The following is a 9,247-nucleotide window of genomic DNA, read 5'->3' as shown; positions in this document are numbered from 1 at the left end:
AGACAGACTTTAACAAACGTTGCATCGTTGCTTTGACTAGAACTACTGCTGATTTTACTTTTTTTATGTTTTCTGTTCATACTTAATACTACTTAATCCTGCTTTATTGAAATCAATTTTTAAAAAAGATACGGAAATGTTGAAAGCAAATACTTCTTAAAGCTTTAATAATGGCCTCTGCGACTACAGCCAGGAATCAGTTTCTCGGGGCCGTATTCAGCACCACCCGCTGCTCCGAGGAGCGGCTCCTGAGGAGTTACTCCGAGGTGCTGGGGAGCAGCGTGCGGGGCGCGGTAACCGCTCACCGGTAACACCAGCTCTTTGCGACCAGAGCCTTTGTGTCACAGGAAGTAAGTTACGGAGCTGCTGCAGGGCACGTTAGAAAAGGAAACCGTCTCCTCTCCGAGGTTCGCCGGAGACCGTGCGGTCGCCGCCGCCCCTCGGCTCGGTCCTGACCGCGCTCCCCGCGCCAGAGGCGGGATGTTCCTTCAGCTGAGGCGGCCAAACCCGCGGCGGGGCTGAACTTTGCATCCTCACAGCACAACCACGCCAGCGTCCCTCAGATAAGCGGAACGGAGCCCGGCACGGCCCCTGCCTGCAGACACCGCGGCGCCGTTCGATGTACAGAAATACAAATCCAGATACTGTATACCGACCGGCAGCGCCTGCACCTGGGCGCCCGTCAGGGCAGGTTCGGCGGGCGGTGGCTGTCGGCGAGCGCCGAGCCCCCCGCAGCGGCTGGCCCCTACTCCCGGCGCCCACCGGGGGCCCGCGCGTCCCGCCGCCGCCGCCCCCCGGCTGATGGCAGCCGCAGAGCACCGCCCTCCGCCCCGGGGCCGCCAGAGGAGGCGGTGGCCCCCGGTCTCGGCCGGCCACGCCCTTCCGCTCCGCCCCCCTCGCCGTCGCCCCGCGGATTGGCGGGTGGTGTGTGTACACACACGGGCTCAAGCCAATAGCGCGGGGGGAGCGCCTGACCTCACGCGGTGCGGCGGCCAATAGGCGCCTCCCGTTGCCAGACGCCGCCAAGCTTGTGCGGGGGAGAAGGACCCGGGCAGCGCACGGCGCGGCGGCGGCGCGGAGCGAGGCGGCGAGTGGGGCCGGGCGCGGGGGGGGGGGGTGGAGGGCGGAGGGCTGGGGGTACGGCGGGGGCTGGCGCCGCCGCGCGCCGGGGCTCGCGGGCTGGCCTCGCGGGCTCCCGTCTCTGGGGCCGCCTCGCGAGCGGCGGGTGCGCGGCGCCGGCCCGGCCGAGAGGCGTCGTCGGCGCGCGGGGCCGGGCGGAGCGGCTGGCTCGCTGCCGCGGCGGCTGCTGAGGGACCGTCGCCGTCTCGTCGCCTCAGCGCTGCTGTCTAGGCCCGGCCCGCGCTGCCGTCTTCCCTCCCCCTTTTCCCTCGCCGCGACCGGGCCTGCGGGTGAGCGGGGAGCCAGGTCGGGGGAGGGGGGCTGCGGGGCCGTGAGGGAGGGGCAGCGCCTTTCTTCCTGGCGGGCCGGGGCGCCGCTTCCCCCCCCCGCCCCGCGGCGTTTTACGGCTGCCCCCTGCCGCGCCGTCTGGAGGCTCGGTCTCTTTTCCGCCCCCCGCCCTCGCCGTGCCGCACGTTGCGGGGCGGGGGGGGGGGGGGGGGGTTGCGCGGCGGGAGGGAGCGGAGCCGGTGCCTGACACCTGCGGGCGGCCGCGGGGCGGCGGCGTGCCCGGCCGGCTGTGACAGCCGCCTTGCGCGCCGCCGGTCACCCTCCTCCATTGTGGGGAGCACGCCGAGAGCGGCGGGCCTGGCCGGCGCGCGGCGTGTGTGCGGGCGGGGGGCGGCCCTGGGGGCGGCGGGCGCGACCGGCCCCCGCCTGCGGGAGCTGAAGCTCGGGAAGGGGCGGGGGAAGCTCGTGGCCGTGCAGAGCATAGCTCGAACTTCACGGCGTGGTTGTTCTGACTCACGGGTCGTGTCGGGGGAGGGCTAGTCCGGCAGCAACAACAACAAAACTTCACCGAAAGCCTCTTCCTGCGCCCCTTGGGTTACAGGCCTTCCCTGACTTTCGGCCCTAAAGGGTTTAATGGTAGAGGGGAATCAAAATATAAATACTGTCTTTCGGAATTGGGAATGGAAACAATAGGAGGAAAATACGGAATAAGCCAACTTCCTTGAAACGTGGAAGAAAACCGCATCTGAGAGCGTGTGCCCTCATTAAGTAAAGGGACGACGCTCCGCTATGTATCAGAAGTTGTGCTGTTTTCCTCTGTAGAAGGGACTTTGGTTTTCATTTTTCCTTGTAAATTTTTGAATTGACAGAGAGAACGAATAGTTTAAATCGATATGATTTAACATACTGTGTAAAAACTAAAAAAAAAATAATTACGTGATCAGTTTTCAGAATTTGAAAATCAGTTCAATTATTTCCATGACTCTTCATTAATACTTTTAACAGCTGATAGTTTAGGTTTTTTTTCAACTACCATCACTGATGTAGCTTAATTATGCTGACGAAAACTAGAGCAAAATATTGGAGGTTGTGTGATGGTGTAACTAATTGCAACTTATTCTAATCTTTGATTAAAAAATAATTTTATGCTAGTATAGATTGATGCTATTTAAAAGAAATAAATAAATTTTTCTCCATTCCTTTACCCATCCCAAATTACCTTTAGTTAATTTGATTATATCCTGCCTTATACAAAAAATGCATGACATGTTTACATAGGGCAAAGACTCATGATGGGTGATCGGTGTTGCAGAACAAATGCAGAACTGTGTTTCACAGCCCATATTTGTTCCAAGGCTATCTGTACTCAGAGATGTTTTGTACATGGTGAAGTACTGAATTTCAGGAACTTTGTTCAAAATAGCATATAGGGTGCTAGCTACAGCACTTTAAAGAAACATGAAAGAGTAAGGACAAGTTTGCGTTACAGAAAGGAGAAGATTTGGCAGGACAGGTGATCACAAGAGTTAAAAAGGACAAATTCTGCTTTGAAAACTTGTTGTGAAGTGAGTCTAGTGCCTCTAGAAGAGGAAAGAGTAAGAGGTCAAATGATTTAGTTCTCTGCTAAGGAAAAAACTGAGAATTATTAAATATTAGCGAGATTGTCTCGTGGGTGAATTATTTACTGTCAAATTGTTGGGCTTTCTTTTAACTACTTTCTGTTGGTACAGAAATCACTGTTGTAACACAACAAAAAGAAACCATTTCACTTGTACTATATTGATGTCATTAACTTTACAGAAAGCATACATCACTGATAGGAATGGTCTTTATTGCTGCAGAGGGTTCTGACTGGCAACCTCACTTTGCAAAGCAGTAAGGTGCAGTTTCCAATATAGCATCTTGACAGCAGCTATCCAGTGAGAAAGGGATGAGCCAAACAATTCAGATGGGCAAAAGGCACAGTGCTGTTTTGCAACGGATGTCAATACTACAGGAGAATTCTTTATCTTCATCTGCTCTTGTGTATGTTGGACGCTGCTGTAGGGGCCTCTTGTGCATCTGGACATACTTCCTGCACAGTTCTGAGCACCCTCACAGTGAAGATCTTTCAGTGGGTTTGCCTAAAAGTGTTGTTACAGGTTGAGTGAAAAAATAGGAAGCAAAATTCCAACTTTCCATCCCCTTCAAGCATTTATAATGTTGTTTGGTTTAAGTGTGCAGACCTCTTCACTGTGCCTACCGGAAAGTTTAGTGCAAATCTCTAAAAGCAATAGAAGAATAGTGACCTGATATGGTTAGGGGAGGAAAGCTGCGGCCCGTGCTGTGGAGGTAGTAATATTTGAACTTCTGCATCCTAATATGGAGCAGAATGAGTTCTTTAGTTATAGCTAGTCTAATTCAGTTCTTGGAATTGCATTTCTTCTGATGTGCTACCTTAAAATAGTATTTGTAGTGATGTCTTTATTAAGTGACAATTTCTTAAATTGTTTGCTTTTTCTACATATTTTTTTAGTGTTATGATGAAGAATTTCTCCTCAACCTTTCTGATCGTGTTCACAAGATGGGAACACTAATGAATCAACAGTGAATCTTAAAATAGGGAAAATAAACTGTCTAGTCTGGTGCAAGGAAGTGCACTTGTGGAGTTCTTGTGTGCAAAGCCAAGAAGCCACTGGAATCAGACAGGTTTATAATAAAATTTTAGGTATTCAGTGGAAAACAATCTAAATGTCTCGGTGTGGTAAAAGTACACATGTTGTGTCAAAGCTGACAGTATAAATGCCTGCCGCAGGGTCTGAAAAACTAGGTATGTGCTAGGAAATACTGTAGGAAGGTGCAGGTGTGGTAGGCAGTGACAGTTTTATAACAACTTCCTGGTTGGATTCTTCGTGTACTTTTTGTAACATCCAGTATTAGAATGAGGTTAATTCTTTTGCAAGAAGGTGAGGCAGTAGTAAGTGATCTTACTCTTACAGTTTGATTAAAGGAACATTTTTGCTACTTTGTCTGTTTTCCTGTGTGCAGTGATAGTTTACAATAAAGGTCTTTACAGACTGTTCAAGTTTACCTTTATACTTTTCAATATTAGAAGCATAAAAATCAGTCTAGTAAATCAAACTGCATGCCTGTGATAGTTCAGTTTGCCAGACTACTATATATTATAATATATGCTAATAATGTGTATACTAGTATATCCTACTGTATGCTTTAGTAGAATCTGTAACAAAAGCACAGCCTTCCAGAGTATCATGTTTCTAGTGAAATACAGAATAGTAATTAAATGAAAAGGGATGATATTTGGAAATAACTTCTCCTAGATCTAGCTATTTGCTTAGTACTGTTGAAGAAACTCCTAGCCTTTCAGAACACAATTTGCAAAATCCGCAGCCTACTGAAGCCGCTTTTGAGAATATTTATCTTTACTGAAACCTATAGAACTTGTTAGATTTTTGCAGCACTAACCTAGTGATAAAATAATGTTTTAGCCAGCTCACATCTAGTATTCGCTGTCACAATAGAGACTGAAACTAAGCTGGAAAAAGATCAGTGTTTGGTTTTGTTAGTATGCTTGGTTGTGAACTGCAGCAGTTCAGGTGTTGGCAGAATTTCATTCTTTCTGACTTGGTCATAATGTTTAAAAGAGAGGTAGAAGACAACTTGATATTATTAACTTCCCAGATCACATAAGCATGAATTGCAGAGGGAGCTCCTTTAGAGGTGTCTTTAAAGGCACTATCTGGAATTGTCATGGCACTGTGATCTTCCTGGTTTACAGTCCTTAGGATATTTGATAAACCTCAACAGCCAAGTTTTGTAAAAAGCTTCTGAACATGCTGTTGGTTAACATAACTTCTGGAAATAATCAGTTTTATAAAGGTGATGTTCCTTGTCTTTTGACTGATTTTACATTATTTCGATCAGTGAGACATCCCCTGACCATCAGGTTTTACACAAACAGTGGTAAGAGTAGGCAGTGATAGTGGTTGAGATTATGCTTCTTCTATCCCTAGGTAGCTGATTTTTTCCTAACAGTGAATGGAGTGCCTGCATCCCGAACATGAGATTTTTGTTAACTTCTGTAGACAGAAGTCCGTTTATGAATGTAACTTTGGTCTTGCAGCTTAATTTATTTTTTTCTTCTGGAAGTTAGGACATGCTCCTCTGTTTGGCAAGTCAGGTTTCTCCTGTTTCATCAGGTTCCTGTTGCTGCCAGGTTTGTCTCAGTTTGGGTGGGAAGAGCAAACGATTCAGTTCTGTCTTACAATCTCTTTAGTTCTTTTGTTCAGCAGAGTCCCTTACTAACCTCTCGTGGATGACTATCATCTGGCAGGGTGCATGAAAAGGTTGCTTTGATAGGAACTGATAATCCATTTCCCCATGGTAGGTGTTAGCAGATGTTTTCTGCGTGAATAAGTGACCATTTCCATTCACTGTTTAGTTACTGGGAATTTCAGCTCAAGATGTAAGTGGAAAAAATCAAGAAAAGTAAGGTCACACGTTCAGAATGAAATCAGCAGGTTGCTACAGATACACGCTGTCTTTCAGCCTATGAACTTCCAGTGAAGTTGTACAGATGAATGCTTCAGCTTGGTAGCAGCTATTATAATGATATTTGTGGAAATTAAAGTCTTAAAGCAAATGTATCGGTATTTGCTCATGGAGGCTTGTGAATGCCAATACATTAACATATTAAAAGTCACTTGTGAACCGTAATGGTCATCCAAGTATTAAACCTTTCCCATATGAGCAATAGTTGTAATTACCAGAATAACTGTAGTTGACCTGCAGCAGAAATGATGGTGGTAACATGACCAATAATTATGAACCAGATTAGGAACTGCAAATGAAAGTGAGCTTATGTCCTCAGAGTGAAATCAAAAACCTTTGTGTGCATGGGCTCTCTGTTTATCGTAAGGAAAAAGTTAGGTAACTTTTCCCTTCATTATAAACTTGACCAGTATGTTTCTGTTCTCTTAAATATGCAATCCAATTGTCGTAAGCTTCAGTTTATTTAAAATTCAACTTAGAATTGCAAATACATTTAAACAATTTTTTAAAAACCCATCACTTCATACATACAACTGATAAAACTTCAAGCTGTGTATTGATTCTGTGTAACAGCAGGCTTCTGTTGTCTATCAAGAGCAAATTATTCATCCTGCTTCTTGCTGTGTAAGAATTTGGAAAACTATGATCTGAAGACAAAACATACCACTTGTTCCTATTGGATTTTTGAAGCATGCACACACTCCAGTGAACTCTTCAAAAGCATGGAGTAGTCTTCATACAAACAAACCATATCCAAACCTTTGCCACATTTCAACCCATAAGTAAATTTTCAGGAGATCATAAATGTCTTTTTTCAGAAATGGAGTCATGATGTGGTTCTGCAAACCAGACTGAACTGATCAAACAGCTTGCTAAATCTGAAGGGTTAGTCCTGTCCTGTGCCCAGGCCTCGATGGTCACCTGAGCTGTGAGTGGTTTGCAGCGTATCGAAAACTTTCTTCTTCCCCCTTTCAGCCCCATTGTTGCTATTCTGACAGTATTAGTACTAAATTGGCTCACTGAGAGGGTCAAGTAGAAATGGGAGTTGTTGAGAGCACGTAGCGTGGGGAAGGAAGGGCAAGTGGAAGAAGTAGGGAAAAGCAGAATATCCCTTTTATCAATGAGAGTGGGGTAAGATCTTACATTAGTGCAAATTGTTTCATGGAATCATACCCTTTAGGTAATTTTTTGTGCTATAATCCGTATTTGAGAGCTTGTGCATCACTCGAAAAATCCCTTTTTGCCTTTATACTGAATTATAACTAAAGAAGTATGACATTTTTTGTAACCTTTACCCTTCAGTGAATACTGTCATAATCTTCAATCCATGCAAGACTAGAGGTAATAGTCGCTTTAAGCTAGAACAAAGCTTCTAGCAAATTATAAGGAAAACATAGGAAATAGTTGCTAAGTCTCTCTCCATCATCAAGTACTTTATTCCTATATAACTTGGTGATCTTTAATTAAATACAAATATAAAATTATCTTCAGTTCATTAGATATTAAGATCCTTCCAGCTGCGGGGTGTAGGCAAAAGTGTATCTCAACAGGATGGTTAAACAGTTCCATGTATTTGTCTATGTACTGATGACTCTGGAAATTTTAAAATCTCAAAATTAAAACTCATTACAAGACCAGATTAATATCTAAGGCATTCTCTGATGTATCATACAGTAGATGAGCTGGTGGTAGCAAGAAGCTTATTTGAAGTGTCAGTAGTCAAAAAGATGCCCTTTTCAGCTGAGCTTAATTGAAAGAGGAGCTAATGGATTATTGGCAATGCACAAAGACTGTCTTACCAAGATGTTTTGCAGTGATTCATATAGATCACAGTTTTTTTCAAATGTCAATCCATTGCTAAAATGAAATTTCTTAGGCAAAAGTATGTTTGTGAAAACACAGTGTGCTCTTTACTCTGAACTGAAGTTGTACCTCCCTCTTTCCACTGAAGCAGTAGACTCCCAAATGTTGTGTCCTGCATAGTAGTCAGCTATGGAAAAAACCCTGGGCTAGAAATCTAGTTAGAGAACAAAAGCTGAGCTTATAGAATAGATCGTCTACTTAAAAGAACTGCAACTAAATTTCTGTTAATTTAAAATGTGTCTGTGCATATCTGTGCTAATAAAAGTAAGTTGTCAAAAATAAATTTTAGATTATCTTACTTTAAGTGCTGCATGAATGTGATCCACTGTTCTGATGTCAAACCCTACGTACTTTATCTTGAATGACAGTTAGCTGGTTTGGGGAATTAAAAGAGCCTTCAAAGGTTCAAGCACTTGGGAATTATTCCACATGTTTAATGTAATGTCCTCTTTACTTGAGCAACAAGGGATGTGCTTCACCTGACTGATTTTCAAATAAGCCATGAGTGCTGCTCCTGTTTTGGGACATATAGTTTACTGATAGAACTTGCATGACATGGAGCATTTCTAAGAGCATGGCTAAGAAACTGAGCCCCTTGAGGGAAGGAACGTCTAGCACCAGTTTGATGGGATTTGGGTCTCAGCACTGTCAGGGCTGGACCAGCAGCAGGGCTTGGTGCTCAGCAGTGCAGTTAAGTGCGTGGAGACTTTGGACACTTTCATCTAGGGGAGTGTTTGATCAGCGTTGGATTTTATTCCTGTGTTGTGTGTTCTTGTCACTTGTACATCCACTCAGTCCTGTTTTCATCCCTGGGATTCAAGATATTCAGTAGCTTCCATCAACAGTGCTTTTGCTAGTTACGTCATAATATGTGCAACAGTGAGAGTAAATATAGTGAGTAGTGGGAGAAATGGGGATGTAGCCTTTGAGATGAAGTCTGAGAGTATTGAAAGGGATCTGATGGATTCGTTGCCTCAATATATGAGGTTCTTACAGGGACATTTCCCCTGACATGCTTTTAGCAAAGCACACTAAATGTTGGTTGTTCATTATATAGCTTAAGTGCTACGGTTTATACTAATTGAACTTGCATGTAGGCCTTGTCTGTATTTCCAGATTCTTTGTGCTGTGTAAACTTGAGTCATAATTTCTGCTCTTGTCAGGAGGTGTTGGTTAATTTGTTCTGATGATACGTTGGCATTTTGCTCCATCACAGCAATTTAGGAGAACCTCGTGAATTGTAGGTACTTATTTGGTTTTGTTCCTTCTGATTTCTTGTGTGTCAGCTGATTCCCCCAAACTACAAGATGAGATCTTCACTTTCAAATTAGGTTCAGGTAGTTATGTCTTCCGTTGGCACCTTGGGTTAGAGCAGCCATGCTTATTTCATTTTTGTGTCATGTAGTGAAAACTTCTGTACTTTGAA

This window comes from Tauraco erythrolophus, chromosome 11 (genome assembly GCF_009769465.1).
Source record: "Tauraco erythrolophus isolate bTauEry1 chromosome 11, bTauEry1.pri, whole genome shotgun sequence".
Classification (NCBI taxonomy): Eukaryota; Metazoa; Chordata; class Aves; order Musophagiformes; family Musophagidae; genus Tauraco; species Tauraco erythrolophus.
The sequence above is the reverse complement of the archived record's forward strand: the minus strand, read 5'-3'. Positions refer to the sequence as shown.